This window comes from Aedes albopictus, chromosome 1 (assembly GCF_035046485.1).
Source record: "Aedes albopictus strain Foshan chromosome 1, AalbF5, whole genome shotgun sequence".
Lineage (NCBI taxonomy): Eukaryota > Metazoa > Arthropoda > Insecta > Diptera > Culicidae > Aedes > Aedes albopictus.
Window position 1 is genome coordinate 103,156,763 of NC_085136.1, and position 15,877 is coordinate 103,172,639.

A 15,877-nucleotide genomic window follows, 5' to 3' on the forward strand; every position below is an offset into this window, starting at 1 on the left:
ACTTGTGGAAGAATTCCCGAGGAACTTCTGGAAGAATTCCCGAGGAACTTCTGGAAGAATTCCCGAGGAACTTCTGGAAGAATTCCCGAGGAACTTCTGGAAGAGTTCCCGACTAACTTCTGGAAGAATTTCCGAGGAACTTCTGAAGGATTCCCGAGGAGCTTCTGGAAGAATTCTCCAGGAACTTCTGGAAGAATTCCCGAGGAACTTCTGGAAGAATTCCCGAGGAACTTCTGGAAGCTTTCCCCAGGAACTTCTGGAAGAATTACCCAGGAACTTCTGGAAGAATTCCCGAGGAACTTCTGGAAGAACTCCCGAGGAACTTCTGGAAGAATTCCCGAGGAACTTCTGGAAGAATTCCCGAGGAACTTCTTGAAGAATTCCCGAGGAACTTCTGGAAGAATTCCCTAAAAACTTCTGGAAGAATTCCCGAGGAACTTCTGGAAGAATTCCCGAGGAACTTCTGGAAGAATTCCCGAGGAACTTCTGGAAGAATTCCCGAGGAACTTCTGGAAGAATTCCCGAGAAACTTCTGGAAGAATTACAGAGGAACCTCTGGAAGAATTCCCGAGGAACTTCTGGAAGAATTCCCGAGAAACCTCTGGAAGAATTCCCAAGGAACTTCTGGAACAATTCCCGAGGAACTTCTGGAAGAATTTCAGAGGAACTTCTGGAAGAATTCCCGAGGAACTCCTGGAAGAATTCCCGAGGAACTTCTGGAAGAATTCCCGAGGAACTTCTGGAAGAATTCCCGAGGAGCTTCTGGAAGAACTCCCGAGGAACTTCTGGAAGAATTCCCCAGAAACTTCTGGAAGAATTCCCGAGGAACTTCTGGAAGAATTCCCGAGAAACTTCTGGAAGAATTCCCGAGGAACTTCTGAAAGAATTCCCGAGGAACCTCTGGAAGAATTCCCGAGGAACTTCTGGAAGAATTCCCGAGGAACTCCTGGAAGAATTCCCGAGGAACTTCTGGAAGAATTCCCGACGAACTTCTGGAAGAATTCCCGACGAACTTCTGGAAGAATTCCCGAGGAACTTCTGGAAGAATTCCCGAGGAACTTCTGGAAGAATTCCCGAGGATTTTCTGGAAGAATTCCCGAGGAACTTCTGGAAGAATTCCCGAGGAACTTCTGGAAGAATTCCCGAGGAACTTCTGGAAGAATTCCCGAGGAACTTCTGGAAGAATTCCCGAGGAACTTCTGGAAGAATTCCCGAGGAACTTCTGGAAGAATTCCCGAGGAACTTCTGGAAGAATTCCCGAGGAACTTCTGGAAGAATTCCCGAGGAACTTCTGGAAGAATTCCCGAGGAACTTCTGGAAGAATTCCCGAGGAACTTCTGGAAGAATTTCCGAGGAACTTCTGGAAGAATCCCCGAGGAACTTCTGGAAGAATTCCCGAGGAACTTCTGGAAGAATTCCCGAGGAACTTCTGGAAGAATTCCCGAGGAACTTCTGGAAGAATTCCCGAGGAACTTCTGGAAGAATTCCCGAGGAACTTCTGGAAGAATTCCCGAGGAACTTCTGGAAGAATTCCCGAGGAACTTCTGGAAGAATTCCCGAGGAACTTCTGGAAGAATTCCCGAGGAACTTCTGGAAGAATTCCCGAGGAACTTCTGGAAGAATTTCCGAGGAACTTCTGGAAGAATTCCCGAGGAACTTCTGGAAGAATTCCCGAGGAACTTCTGGAAGAATTCCCAAGGAACTTCTGGAAGAATTCCCGAGGAACTTCTGGAAGAATTCCCGAGGAACTTCTGGAAGAATTCCCGAGGAACTTCTGGAAGAATTCCCCAGAAACTTCTGGAAGAATTCCCGAGGAACTTCTGGAAGAATTCCCGAGGAACCTCTGGAAGAACTCCCGAGGAACTTCTGGAAGAATTCCCGAGGAACTTCTGGAAGAATTCCCGAGGAACTTCTGGAAGAACTCCCGAGGAACTTCTGGAAGAATTCCCCAGAAACTTCTGGAAGAATTCCCGAGGAACTTCTGGAAGAACTCCCGAGGAATTTCTGGAAGAATTCCCGAGGAACTTCTGGAAGAACTCCCGAGGAACTTCTGGAAGAATTCCCGAGGAACTTCTGGAAGAATTCCCGAAGAACTTCTGGAAGAATTCCCGAGGAACTTCTGGAAGAATTCCCGAGGAACTTCTGGAAGAATTCCCGAGGAACTTCTGGAAGAATTCCCGAGGAACTTCTGGAAGAATTCCCGAGGAACTTCTGGAAGAATTCCCGAGGAACTTCTGGAAGAATTCCCGAGGAACTTCTGGAAGAATTCCCGAGGAACTTCTGGAAGAATTTCCGAGGAACTTCTGGAAGAATTCCCGAGGAACTTCTGGAAGAATTCCCGAGGAACTTCTGGAAGAATTCCCGAGGAACTTCTGGAAGAATTCCCGAGGAACTTCTGGAAGAATTCCCGAGGAACTTCTGGAAGAATTCCCGAGGAACTTCTGGAAGAATTCCCGAGGAACTTCTGGAAGAATTCCCGAGGAACTTCTGGAAGAATTCCCGAGGAACTTCTGGAAGAATTCCCGAGGAACTTCTGGAAGAATTCCCGAGGAACTTCTGGAAGAATTCCCGAGGAACTTCTGGAAGAATTCCCGAGGAACTTCTGGAAGAATTCCCGAGGAACTTCTGGAAGAATTCCCGAGGAACTTCTGGAAGAATTCCCGAGGAACTTCTGGAAGAATTCCCGAGGAACTTCTGGAAGAATTCCCGAGGAACTTCTGGAAGAGTTCCCGAGGAACTTCTGGAAGATTTCCCGAGGAACTTCTGGAAGAATTCCCGAGGAACCTCTGGAAGAACTCCCGAGGAACTTCTGGAAGAATTCCCGAGGAACTTCTGGAAGAATTCCCGAGGAACTTCTGGAAGAATTCCCGAAAAACTTCTGGAAGATCTCCCGAGGAACTTCTGGAAGAATTTCCGGAAAACTTCTGGAAGAATTTCCGAAAAACTTCTGGAAGAATTCCCGAGGAACTTCTGGAAGAACTCCCGAGGGGAAGAATTCTCGAGGAACTTCTGAAAGAATTTCCTAGGAACTTCTGGAAGAATTCCCGAGGAACTTCTGGAAGAATTCCCGAAAAACTTCTGGAAGTATTCCCGAGGAACTTCTGGAAGAATTCCCGAGGAACTTCTGGAAGAATTCCCGAGGAACTTCTGGAAGAATTCCCGAGGAACTTCTGGAAGAATTCCCGAGGAACTTCTGGAAGAATTCCCGAGGAACTTCTGGAAGAATTCCCGAGGAACTTCTGGAAGAATTCCCGAGGAATTTCTGGAAGAACTCCCGAGGAACTTCTGGAAGAATTCCCGAGGAATTTCTGGAAGAACTCCCGAGGAACTTCTGGAAGAATTCCCCAGAAACTTCTGGAAGAATTCCCGAGGAACTTCTGGAAGAATTCCCGAGGAACCTCTGGAAGAATTCCCGAGGAACTTCTGGAAGAATTCCCGAGGAACTTCTGGAAGAATTCCCGAGGAACTTCTGGAAAAATTCCCGAGGAACTTCTGGAAGAATTCCCGAGGAACTTCTGGAAGAATTCCCGAGGAACTTCTGGAAGAATTCCCGAAAAACTTCTGGAAGATCTCCCGAGGAACTTCTGGAAGAATTTCCGAAAAACTTCTGGAAGAATTTCCGAAAAACTTCTGGAAGAATTCCCGAGGAACTTCTGGAAGAACTCCCGAGGGGAAGAATTCCCGAGGAACTTCTGAAAGAATTTCCGAGGAACTTCTGGAAGAATTCCCGAGGAACTTCTGGAAGAATTCCCGAGGAACTTCTGGAAGAATTCCCGAGGAACTTCTGGAAGAATTCCCGAGGAACTTCTGGAAGAATTCCCGAGGAACTTCTGAAAGAATTCTCGAGCAACTTCTGGAAGAATTCCCGAGGAACTTCTGGAAGAATTCCCGAGGAACTTCTGGAAGAATTCCCGAGGAACTTCTGGAAGAATTCCCGAAGAATTTCTGGAAGAACTCCCGAGGAACTTCTGGAAGAATTCCCGAGGAACTTCTGGAAAAATTCCCGAGGAACTTCTGGAAGAATTCCCGAGGAACTTCTGGAAGAATTCCCGAAAAACTTCTGGAAGATCTCCCGAGGAACTTCTGGAAGAATTTCCGAAAAACTTCTGGAAGAATTTCCGAAAAACTTCTGGAAGAATTCCCGAGGAACTTCTGGAAGAACTCGCGAGGGGAAGAATTCCCGAGGAACTTCTGAAAGAATTTCCGAGGAACTTCTGGAAGAATTCCCGAGGAACTTCTGGAAAAATTCCCGAGCAACTGCTGGAGGAATTCTCGAGAAGCTTCTAGAAAAATTTCCGAGGAACTTCTGGAGGAATTCCCGAGGAACTTCTAGAAGAATTCCCGAAAAACTTCTGGAAGAACTCCCGAGGAACTTCTGGAAGAATTTCCGAAAAACTTCTGGAAGAATTCCCGAGGAACTTCTGGAAAAAATCCCGAGCAACTGCTGGAGGAATTCTCGAGAAACTTCTAGAAAAATTTCCGAGGAACTTCTGGAGGAATTCCCGAGGAACTTCTAGAAGAATTCCCGAAAAACTTCTGGAAGAACTCCCAAGGAACTTCTGGAAGAATTTCCGAAAAACTTCTGGAAGATTTCCCGAGGAACTTCTGGAAGAACTCCCGAGGGGAAGAATTCCCGAGGAACTTCTGAAAGAATATCCGAGGAACTTCTGGAAGAATTCCCGAGGAACTTCTGGAAATATTCCCGAGGAACTTCTGGAGAGATTCCTGAGGAAGCCAAGGATGGGATCATTCATTTGCAATCATTTACATTCACTTGCGTATAAACATCGTACCAAAAACTAATGTACGGAGCACTTTTTTATTTTTGATTTACCTGAAACTTTGTAGAACAATGTACTAGCGTAGCGTCAATAATAAAGTCAACAGAAGGTAACAAACGCAACTCTCCACGGCGTGAATGTAATTTTCGGAAGGAATTTCTGGAGGAATCCTGGAAACCGGAAAGGAGTTCGTGGAAGAATTCGGGGAGAAATTCCAGAAGGAATTCCTGGAGGAAACCCCTCGGGAACCTCAGAAGTAATTCTTGGAGGAATCTCGGAAGCAATTTATGCAGAAATCTCGGAAACCATTCCATGAGAAATGCCGGGAGGAATTCGTGGAGGAATCCTGGAAGAAATTTCTTGAGTAATCCCACAAGTAATCTAAGAAAAAAAAAATCCGGAAGTGGAGGCATCCCGGAAGGAACTCCTGGAGGAATTCTAGAAGCAATTCCTTAAGAAATCCCGCAAGCAATTGCAGGAGAAATACCGGAAGGAATTCCTGGAAGAATCCCGAAAGGAATTCCTGGAGGAATCTCAAAAGCATTTTTTTTTTCAGGAATTCCGGAAGCAACTTTTGGAGAAATCTCCGAAGAAACTTCTCGAGAAATCTCGAAAGAAACTTCTCGAAAAATCCCAGAAGCAACTCCAGGAGGAATCCCGGAAGGAATTCTCGGAGGATTCCCGGTGGGAATTCCTGGAAGCAGAAGGAAGAGAAATCCTGGAAGATATTTGTGGGAGATTCCCGGAACCAATTTCTGGAGATATCCCGAAAGCAATGCCCTGGAGAAATCCTGGAAGGAGTTCCAGCAGGAATCCCGCTGATGGCCATGCTGCGCCATGAAACTTACCATGATGTGGAATGATACAGACAGTAGTAGAAAAGTCTCTTTGTGAATTATCACAATTAATCCAGGTGGATAATCACAAGAAACAGCTCCCGAGACTGGACACGAATGCCAACTTATCTGGTAAAGTGTCTTTAATAATATATAATAATAATAATAGCTCCCGGGAAGCTACGATGGATGGTGTACAAAAGCAGCTTTTGAAAAGCTGCGTAAGAGTTTCGGGTGAACTGTCTAGTTCGTTCGAATATCGTCGGGGACCACGACAAGGGTACGATTTCTGTGCCTGTTGCGAGCCTAACATCCTAAAATTGACAAAAGCTTGTAATTATCGGGTAAGTCGGTCGGGAGCGGTACTGAGACTCCCCGACACAATAGCCTCAGGGTCGGCACGCTCACGTCCCGTAACTCGCGGGCAGGGAACTCTCGCACTTAGAAATAGATAACCACAACAGCACTTCACGGACAACTACACTTTATTCAGGTTTTACACTGTATATTTCTGGCACTTCCTTCTCCCTTTATCTCCCACTTCCTTAAAGCTAACCTGACCTTATCGTTGGGGGCCCCTTTCCTGCAGCACTCCACCACACCTGTCCTCCACTGCGTCCTGGATACTGTGCGCGATGGCGGCGCGCAGTCCTTCGTACAGCTGGCGTACTCGATGGCGGCGCACGGTACTCTACACCGCTATGAACAACGGCAACGTCCTTCGGGTTTGGGGTGGCACTACACGGGTTCCTGAACCTCCTACGCGTCTCGGTCCTGCCGATATGGTGACGGATCGGCCTTCGGCTAGTTCTGTGCCGGAATTCGCCCAGATGATCACGGAAACGACGTAGGGAAATCGGTCGGGCACTTTCAAGTCAAAAACGGCGGGGTTCTGTAGTCCACTTCTCTGTCACTTCTTCCACTTTTCAACTTTCTCCAATAACTCTGCATAAAACTTTCCAAACTTTTACTTCTGTCCAAACTTTCCAAACTTTTACTACTGTCTTAGTCGACGAACTCTGGGCAAGTGCTAGCATACCGAATCGTTGACTGCCTTGAGGTTCATGACCTCGTTCCTCGGTCATTGCCCTCTCCAGCCATCCCATTTCTCAATGGCCCCGTTACGCCACCCCTCATGGCCGCTCAATGAGTGGTAACCAGTCCCTCTGGTGGTGGGGTTTTCAACTACAGTGTGTAGTATTGATGGTTGCTGTTTAGGGTGGTGGAGCCTGACGTTGTCCTATCTAGCCTATCGGGAGCTTCTAGCTGGGTGACACCTACACTAACCACGATTATTACCTGCCATATTACATTTTTACATTTCACGCATCACAAATCACGAAGTTCTCGGTAACACTCACGACACAAAATAACCAACACTTACAAGCTGGAACGATGGGCAGGGCATGTTGTTAGAATGCCGGACAACAACCCTGCACAGCTGATGAGATTTGTATGGTTAAGATACATAACGACCACCATTATTTATTGTAAAACTGCCATTTACCATTCGCCGAATGGTATAGATCAATAGGGGTGATGGTGAGTGTGCCGTGTAAATTACAATACGTTTAATGGTGAATATTTTTCGAAAAAATGGTGTTGTAACAATAACATTTATCGTATTTTTATGATATTTTTTATCAGGGAAGAAAGCAGACGACGTCGTTGCGATACAAAAGCTATACGCAGCACGTTTCCATTGATTGATGCACCAAGCGAAAAGAAGAAGAAGTTTTGACATTTCGAGATTGTTTTAATGAAACGGAAATAAAACAATATTTTCTGGAATGGATCACAAAAAAAAATTAAAACGGCCGCTGAAATGAACAGATAGCGCCACCATAGCCTTGTGTGTTTGACGTAACTCGACTGCTGTCACTGTGTTACCTTCCATATATGGTGGCACTTTTGTTTTGATGCGGTGAGCAGCGGAAAAGCGGGTTCAGGCGATCCATTGTGGCTGATTTGATTGGTTGTGCCATTATTTGTTGTGTTCGGATCAATCAAGCTTGAACTAATTTTTGCGAATCAACCCAAAGCAGGCAGATCAAACTGAAATATTTTAATACATTCAGATATTAATTATATACATATGTCAAACAAGATCTTTTGATTTACTACTCACAATTTTAGTTTTTCTCTCTCCCTTCGACCTTTTCGTCCTTCTTTGTTGGAATCGATATTTAAGTTTTCCTATAGTATTCAAACGTTTTATATCTTTATCTAAATTCATTTAAAATACTACTCACGAACTTGCAGCAACGCACACCACGATCAATTCTACGCCGGCTCAGAGCTCTACCGTATGCCCACCCAGGTAACCACTAAGCATTTGAATAAGCCGTACAGCAGCACGTATAATGCATTCGAACTGCTTGCTGCCCTACATAAGCAGTTCGACTGCATAACTGCCTTCAAATAGCATAAGCTGTGCTACGCAAAAGCTTTTGGTTGTTAATTAGCATTTCAACTGCTTGAGGGGTTTTCGATTGGAAGCTATCAGAATGCTTCAAAACTGCTCTTCAAGTGCCAAGAGCAAAGAGGATGGATGATATGTTATGCATTTCATAGCACATGTTGTCTTTCTCTTACAGGGCCAACGCTTTTGTTTATAAAGTTGTGCATCACATTTGCTTCTTCGTTTTCCATCACTCATTCATCAGCTCAGAAGCAAACATTGCTGGATTGGATTGGGAACTTGGCCATCAGAAAATAACTAATTCCCATTTCCTCGGAAAATGTGTCCTGAATAGGTGGATGCTTTGGCGGATCATAAGATTATTCAAAAGAGGAATGCTCAACACACAATGAAATACCTCTTTGAAAACAAGTTTTGTGAATTGACTCTGCTGCTGATGCTGCTGCTGACGGTTCAAGATGCTACAGCTGTTCCGATGGCGTGCGTTAATTTTATCCCCAATATAAAGAATGCTTGGAAAACCATTCTGTATATTGGGGATTAAATCAACGCACGCCATCGGAACAACTGTAGCATCGTGGATCAGCAGCAGCAGCAGCAGCAGATTGATAAGTTAATATGATTGAGTAATCTTCGGATCGTATAACTGCGTATAACGCTTTACGGAGCCGAGGATCTTTCTTTGTACTTAATAGTATACATTATACAGAGTAATAACTTTTTAATGATATCTGTTAGTATTGGGTGGAAGCCAGGGTACTCGTGGCAGCTCGAGGTTAGAAGGTCACATTTTGAGGGATGGACAGGGTAAGGATTGGGCCAAAGGTTTCACTGCTGCTCATCCGGGGGTGAATCGCATCTTGCTAGCGTATTCGGTGCCTTGTGGTGTTGGTACCAACTTGTTGTGGGACTTGGTCTTCCGGATGGCCAGGAGCAGCTTGGTAACACAAAGAGAACAAAACTACCAATGTGCCGTCTTGCCGTTGTAGTATTTCATTGATACTAAAGCCTATGATGTGGGAAATCTAAAATGCTGATAGGTTAAAAAAAAAATGTAGGATAAGAGATTGGGTATTGAATAATATAAAAGTTATGGTATTGGAATGTATGAGAATTGTAGAATTAAATACTGATAATGAAGAGAAAAAAAAACATCGAAATAAAAATACATAAACACCCCTATAACGTACTAGCGAGATCGCCCATTGCTTGATAATATGAGCGCTTGTCAGAATCGAGAAAAAAACGTGGCAACGTGTGAGCGAGCCTCATGCAAACTGTGCGCTGAGCAGTGTGCGAGTCAGTTGATAGACTGAAGCAAACGACGACGGACAGGCTCAACAGGAGTAACTTCGCTCCGACAAAAAAGCAAGCGGGTGGAACCGCTTTCTGCAAGTCGGAGCGTTGGAAAGTCGGCAACAGCATCAAAATCCTCACTGCCGGTAAACTGCGATATGGCTGCTGTTGCCGACTTTCCAAGTCGGAGCGACTTGCAGAAAGCGGTTCCACCCGCTTGCTTTTTTGTCGGAGCGAAGTTACTCCTGTTGAGCCTGTCCGTCGTCGTTTGCTTCAGTCTATCAACTGACTCGCACACTGCTCAGCGCACAGTTTGCATGAGGCTCGCTCACACGTTGCCACGTTTTTTCTCGATTCTGACAAGCGCTCATATTATCAAGCAATGGGCGATCTCGCTAGTACGTTATAGGGGTGTTTATGTATTTTTATTTCGATGTTTTTTTTTTTCTCTTCATTATCAGTATTTAATTCTACAATTCTCATACATTCCAATACCATAACTTTTATATTATTCAATACCCAATCTCTTATCCTACAATTCCTCTCACCCCTACTCTTCTGTTATAGACTCCATCACTAGTATTGAATCAATGAGCCATGTAACGAAACGACAACAGTGTTGATATTGAAATTGACATTCACACATTAGGATGCCACCTCTTGTCAAATTTGTATTCTCGTAAAATGGACTATTCATTGACATAGCTTTTGAAAATTTTACAATTGGGCTGTTTAGCGATAAAATTATTGTCGGGCCGCCACCAAACCGGACTTCGCACAATCAAGTCACGACGCGACCCAACTTGCGACGTTTTTTTTTATCATGTCAAAAGTAGTGCGCATCCTTCCCGTTGTTATCAGCAACACAGCAAACTAGATGCGAAACAGTTGCGACACTTGTGGACCAAGAAAATGGCAATTTTTGATTGAATGTCGGTCTTGATTCCAACCGGAAGGACAATACTGATATGTTTATAGCTTAATCGAGAGTATATTGTTCTGAGTATAACAGGACTCAATATCTTTGTTTTGACAGTCAAATTTACAAAACAATTCCAATTTCCGTGGAAAAAAAGAAGAAAGCTCAATCAAAAAACTAACTGTTCGTTGAGAGGCATAGCCCTTTCTCCTTGACTATTCCACCACAAAATTTGTTTAGGCTCTCTAATTATTATCTTGCCTTTAGCAAAACTAGTTTTGAATCTACTAGTATGTGACTTTTTCATCACTTCCACACTTTGAAAATACCAATTACGCTATCATTAAATTAAATTTTCACGATGCCATTCCTTGTCATATTGCACCTGTTTTTTTTTTTTAATAATATCATCCAAGTTGAAACCGTTGAAACTAAAACTCCAAATTTGTGCCGATTCCATCTTTCCTTTTGTGTTCCACTACAAATTAATAACCCTCCATGTTTACTGTCACTTGGGTTTGATTAAACTTTTGTTTTAAGTCTATGATGTTGACTGCATAAATGAAAACTACACAACTTTCATTGAATTATTCATTCTATTCTAGTTCATGTTCCACTACACCTTAACCTTCCGTAACTCGCGCGGTTGACTACCTGCGTCAGCACCACACTAATGCTGAGTACAAAAAGCGAGATTTTTTCAACGTGTTGTACAAAATACAACAGCGCGATCGCTCGAGGGTTAATATAGTCCTGCTTTCTGGTAGAGTTTTTCAGGCTCTAGAATATTCCATCAAGCAGAGTTATCACCAAATATGCCATCTAAGTTGTAGCTTTCTAGGCCCAAAAAGTTTCCATCAAGCTATGAAATCATATTGTTTTTCTTTATATCCAGAGTAACTACATTCTTAACTAATTAAAGTATCTCGTTACTGGATTAAGTTTTTATGGAAGTTTAAAAATGTTTTACGACTCCACCTTATGATTCACATAGTTTTATTAGCCTATTGTATCTCCATAGCGCCGCGTCGTGCCCATTATATTGCCTTCAGTCAATACTCTATTGCTATCATTAATTTTCCCCCTTTTCAAATTTATGAATATCATCCTTCTTGCAGTTCGGTATTCAGTGCTTTTAGAAAGCCTATCATTCGTTCGGAAGCCTTTCGGAACTAATACTCAAGCTATTTACCCCATAGTCTTACGCTTTGAAAATTCATAGCATTCTTACGTCTAGCATACTTGTCTTTTGCTCGATCCTCCTTTGCTATAGTTGCTTCCAAAATCATTCTCCATCACCAACTTGTAAAAGATCTAATATGTTAAATTGGAAAGAGCTTGCCAGACTCCTAAACAAATTTACCAAACGTAACATCTTCTCGATATTATTAGCTTTCCAACTATAACTTTTTTTTAACCAATTTGAATTCCAAAATCAATTAAGGAAGTTAAAGTTCAGTTGATCAGTAATCAATTTATGAGCTGATCAGAAGTATAACCGGGAGTTGCGGAACAATCTTCGTTGCTATTGAAAATTCTCAGTGAAGGTTCCCCTCCTTATTTGCATTCAACAAACCAACGCAAATCTAACCTTATCACGCCATCTTATTTCCTCACCAGATTGGATTATTTATAAGCCAGATTGGATTATTTATAATTTCTTTTTCAATTTGTCAATCTCTCACTCCTAAACCGAAATATTTCTTTGTCAATTAATCTTTCTATTGGCATTCTTATATTTTATTATTCCAATTGGGAAAAACGCTGTTGACTTTTATTATAATCAACTCAATTACAAAATTATATTCAAATTATTCAACAAGAAATCCAACCGCTTCGGAACACCAGTCAATAACATTAAGCTGCTACAGTTTCACTCTCGTCGTCAATAAATATTTATCATAAAAAAACGGCAGATTAGTATTTCTTCGTTTTATCTAAAAAAATATCTTAAAACGTGCAAACTTCCATCTCTGTGAAATGAGTCTAATGATGCTTCATAGATGAAGCTTGCCAGGCTTCAAGTGTCTATCGAGCAAAGATAAAGTACTTCAGCAGCTATCGAGCCTATAAATTTGAATTCACTTATTGTATAATTGTAGATTTCGTCTGCGCCATCTTTGGTGGAGCTCACTAGGCTCCAGAAGTGTCCATCGAATAAAGCATCAAAACGTGCCAAAATTTATCTCTGAGAAATAAGCAGTTATATTGTGGATGAAGTTTGTCTGGATTTAGGTGCCATCAAGCATTGAAATTCTACTCAGTCAGTGCCTTGCTGACCAGGCTCCAGAAGCAATGAAATTAAAGCGTGTCACTGAGGAATAGGACAGATCTATGATGCTCTCATTGACTATCAGGCTTCAAGTGCTTATCAAGCATCAAAATCAAATCTTGTTCCTTCTTCAGTGGAGCTTACCAGGCTCCAGAAGTTTTCACCATCCATATAACATAAACTATCCATCTACAACGCATAATAATGTTTTATAAGCTCTCCCAAAAAAAAAAATAAACCGTAATATCAACAGTAATATTCGTCTGTCTTTCTTCTTGCATTCTCATATTTTATTGTTCTCATTACAAAATTCTGTTCGCTATCATTATAATCAACTCGACTGTACTCAATTAAACAAGAAACCCAACCGCATCCAAATTGCAATCAATAACACCAAACTGCCATAGTTTCATTCATCGTTACTGAATATCACCACAACGAACATCGGGTTTGTAACTGTTCACTACCATTTCGTTTCATTACGATAGCTTGCAACATCCTTTTCTTCAATTGCTAATCTGTTTTCACTAGCAAATCTGTCCTTGTACACGCCAGATTGCCTCTGTTTTACAGTGTAACTCTTTTTTTTCGTGTCAGATTATTGCACTATTTCATAAAAAAGCAAAATTATCCATGTTGCCATGTATGCAACAGTATTCTTCTTCACTTGCAAATCCGTCCTTTTACACGCCAGATTGCCTCCGTTTTACAGTAAATTAGTCCTTTTTCTCTTCGCCAGATTTCTTAACCCTTTTGCTAGATTGCATCGCATTTTTCTCTACTTACAAATCTGTCTTTTTACAAGCGAGATTGTCTTCGTTTTGCAGTAAACCTGTCCTTTATCTCTGCGCCAGATTACTGCACTGTTTCTTAGAAAAATAAAAACCGTCCATTTCGCTTGCATACATTTTTTCTCTTTTTGCAAATCTGTCCTTTTACACGCCAGATTGCTTTTGTTTTACAGTTAACCTGTCCTTTTTCTGCGCCAGATTACTGCACTGTTTCACAGAAAAAGCAAAAACTGTCTATTTCGCTTGCATCAATTTTTCCTCTACTTGCAAATCTGTCCTTTGACACGCCAGATTGCCAGATTGATTAACAGTGAATCTGTCCTTTCTCTCGCCAGATTACTGCACTGCTTCATAAAAAGTAAAACTATTTGTCACGTCAGCATGTAATTTTCATTGTTTGCAAATCTGTCCTTTTGCACGCCAGATTGCCTTCGTTTCACAGTAAATCTGTCCTTTTCCTCGCCAGATTACTGCGTTACTTTTAAGCATAACTGTCCATTACGCCAGCTAGCTAATAATCACTCCACTCTTTGATACTTACTAATTTGAGGGAGACTACGCTGTGCCAATTGTCGTGACCAGAGCTACTAACTCTGTCACTTACCCACAGCTTTAAATAGCCGCAGTGAGGAAATTCCAAAATCCTCACTGCCGGTAAACTGCGATATGGCTGCTGTTGCCGACTTTCCAACGCTCCGACTTGCAGAAAGCGGTTCCACCCGCTTGCTTTTTTGTCGGAGCGAAGTTACTCCTGTTGAGCCTGTCCGTCGTCGTTTGCTTCAGTCTATCAACTGACTCGCACACTGCTCAGCGCACAGTTTGCATGAGGCTCGCTCACACGTTGCCACGTTTTTTCTCGATTCTGACAAGCGCTCATATTATCAAGCAATGGGCGATCTCGCTAGTACGTTATAGGGGTGTTTATGTATTTTTATTTCGATGTTTTTTTTTTCTCTTCATTATCAGTATTTAATTCTACAATTCTCATACATTCCAATACCATAACTTTTATATTATTCAATACCCAATCTCTTATCCTACAGTAAGTTCAAACCCAAATCACTACTAGAACATGCAAAAAAATAACACCTAGCACCAGCTGGAGTCGGAGTGTTGTGGAAGGGCGAGGTAGCGGAGAAGCAGGCTGAGAGAACGAGAAGCAGACGCAAATCTATGAGCCTGTAACTCCGGAGACTTATGGGGCTGCTCCGCAGCCACAGAGGCTCCCAATTGGGTTGTTTAGTGAATAAAATATTGCTATTTTCTATAACCTAATCGAAAGAGCTCATTTTTCTGAGTATAACGTGTTTTCATTGGATTCCAATACCTTTGTTTTGATGGTTAAATCAACAAAACAGTTTTAATTTTCGTGGATAGAATGACAGTTCAATCGATAAAGTGACAGTTCGACCCGAACAAAAAAATTTCCCCATACAAACTTTAAATGAATTTTAAAAATAGTTCCCGGACTCCAAAAATTATGAAATTTTGGATTTCGACTAATTTTTGGGCGGAGAATCCGATTATGAAATAATCTTGATACCCCTAAAGAGCCCAATTACTCCCGGGACAAGCTCAGTAGCATGAGACCGCTCGAGCTGGGTCTCAGGGCCGGCATGCTACTCGGTAATCGGAGGGGCTTCGCGACAACGTATGAAAACCAAGAATATTCACATTTCTAACATTTATTAAAATTTCTAGTGTGTCGTGTGGGTGTTGTTCTGGGTTATAAAGTGTATTAATTTGTTAAGTGTGGCCTAATCTAGATCGTACCGGTACATACCGCTGCCGTGGGTTTTTGTGGGTGCGATGGCCGACACAGTGACTTGGATCCTACTGTGTGGCCGGAACTCTCGCCGGAATGGCGAATGATGGCGGTGTTTCGACCCGGTACTTGGCCGACGGGACCAGCAGGCATAGCTGGGTGGTGTTTGGGTGGCAGGCGTCTTCCTTCTTTGTCGTAATCCGCACGGCCCAGGACGATACCGGAACGACCGTGCCGAGAAGGGTCCCTCCTTTGCGATTAAGGCCAACGGCCTGAGGGAATCGTCCTGAAGGGGACGATGGCGGTTCCTTAGCGATTAGGCTCGGAAGCCATCTTGACTTCCGAGCCGCCGTGTGTGACCGTTCTTAATAACGGATACGAGGTCCTGAATCGGATTATATTGGTCCGTCAGGTTTGTTAAAAGGATTATGCTCGACTTAATTACCTGAACGGAGGCAGCTCCCTTGCCCAACCCCTACTAAGGGGGGGGGGGGTTTAATAATAGTTGCACTGCACTTTTCAACATTCTTCACACACGGACGCCTGTTTTCTTTCTGGCCTATCTTCAGTTTATGAAGATGGCCGCGCCCATGAGCACTCATCTCAAAGCTATCTCAGTACCCATTCGTGTGAGCTTCCCTTTTACCCTTCAGCAACGTTGAAAAAGATATTCCCATTTGTACGGATTTTCTCGCTAGGGTGAAGCCTTCTGTATCTTATATATTAAAAACGTGAATTTTCTACACAAACAAATACTCATACAAACGAAAATCTAAAAACTTGGAACCAACCGGT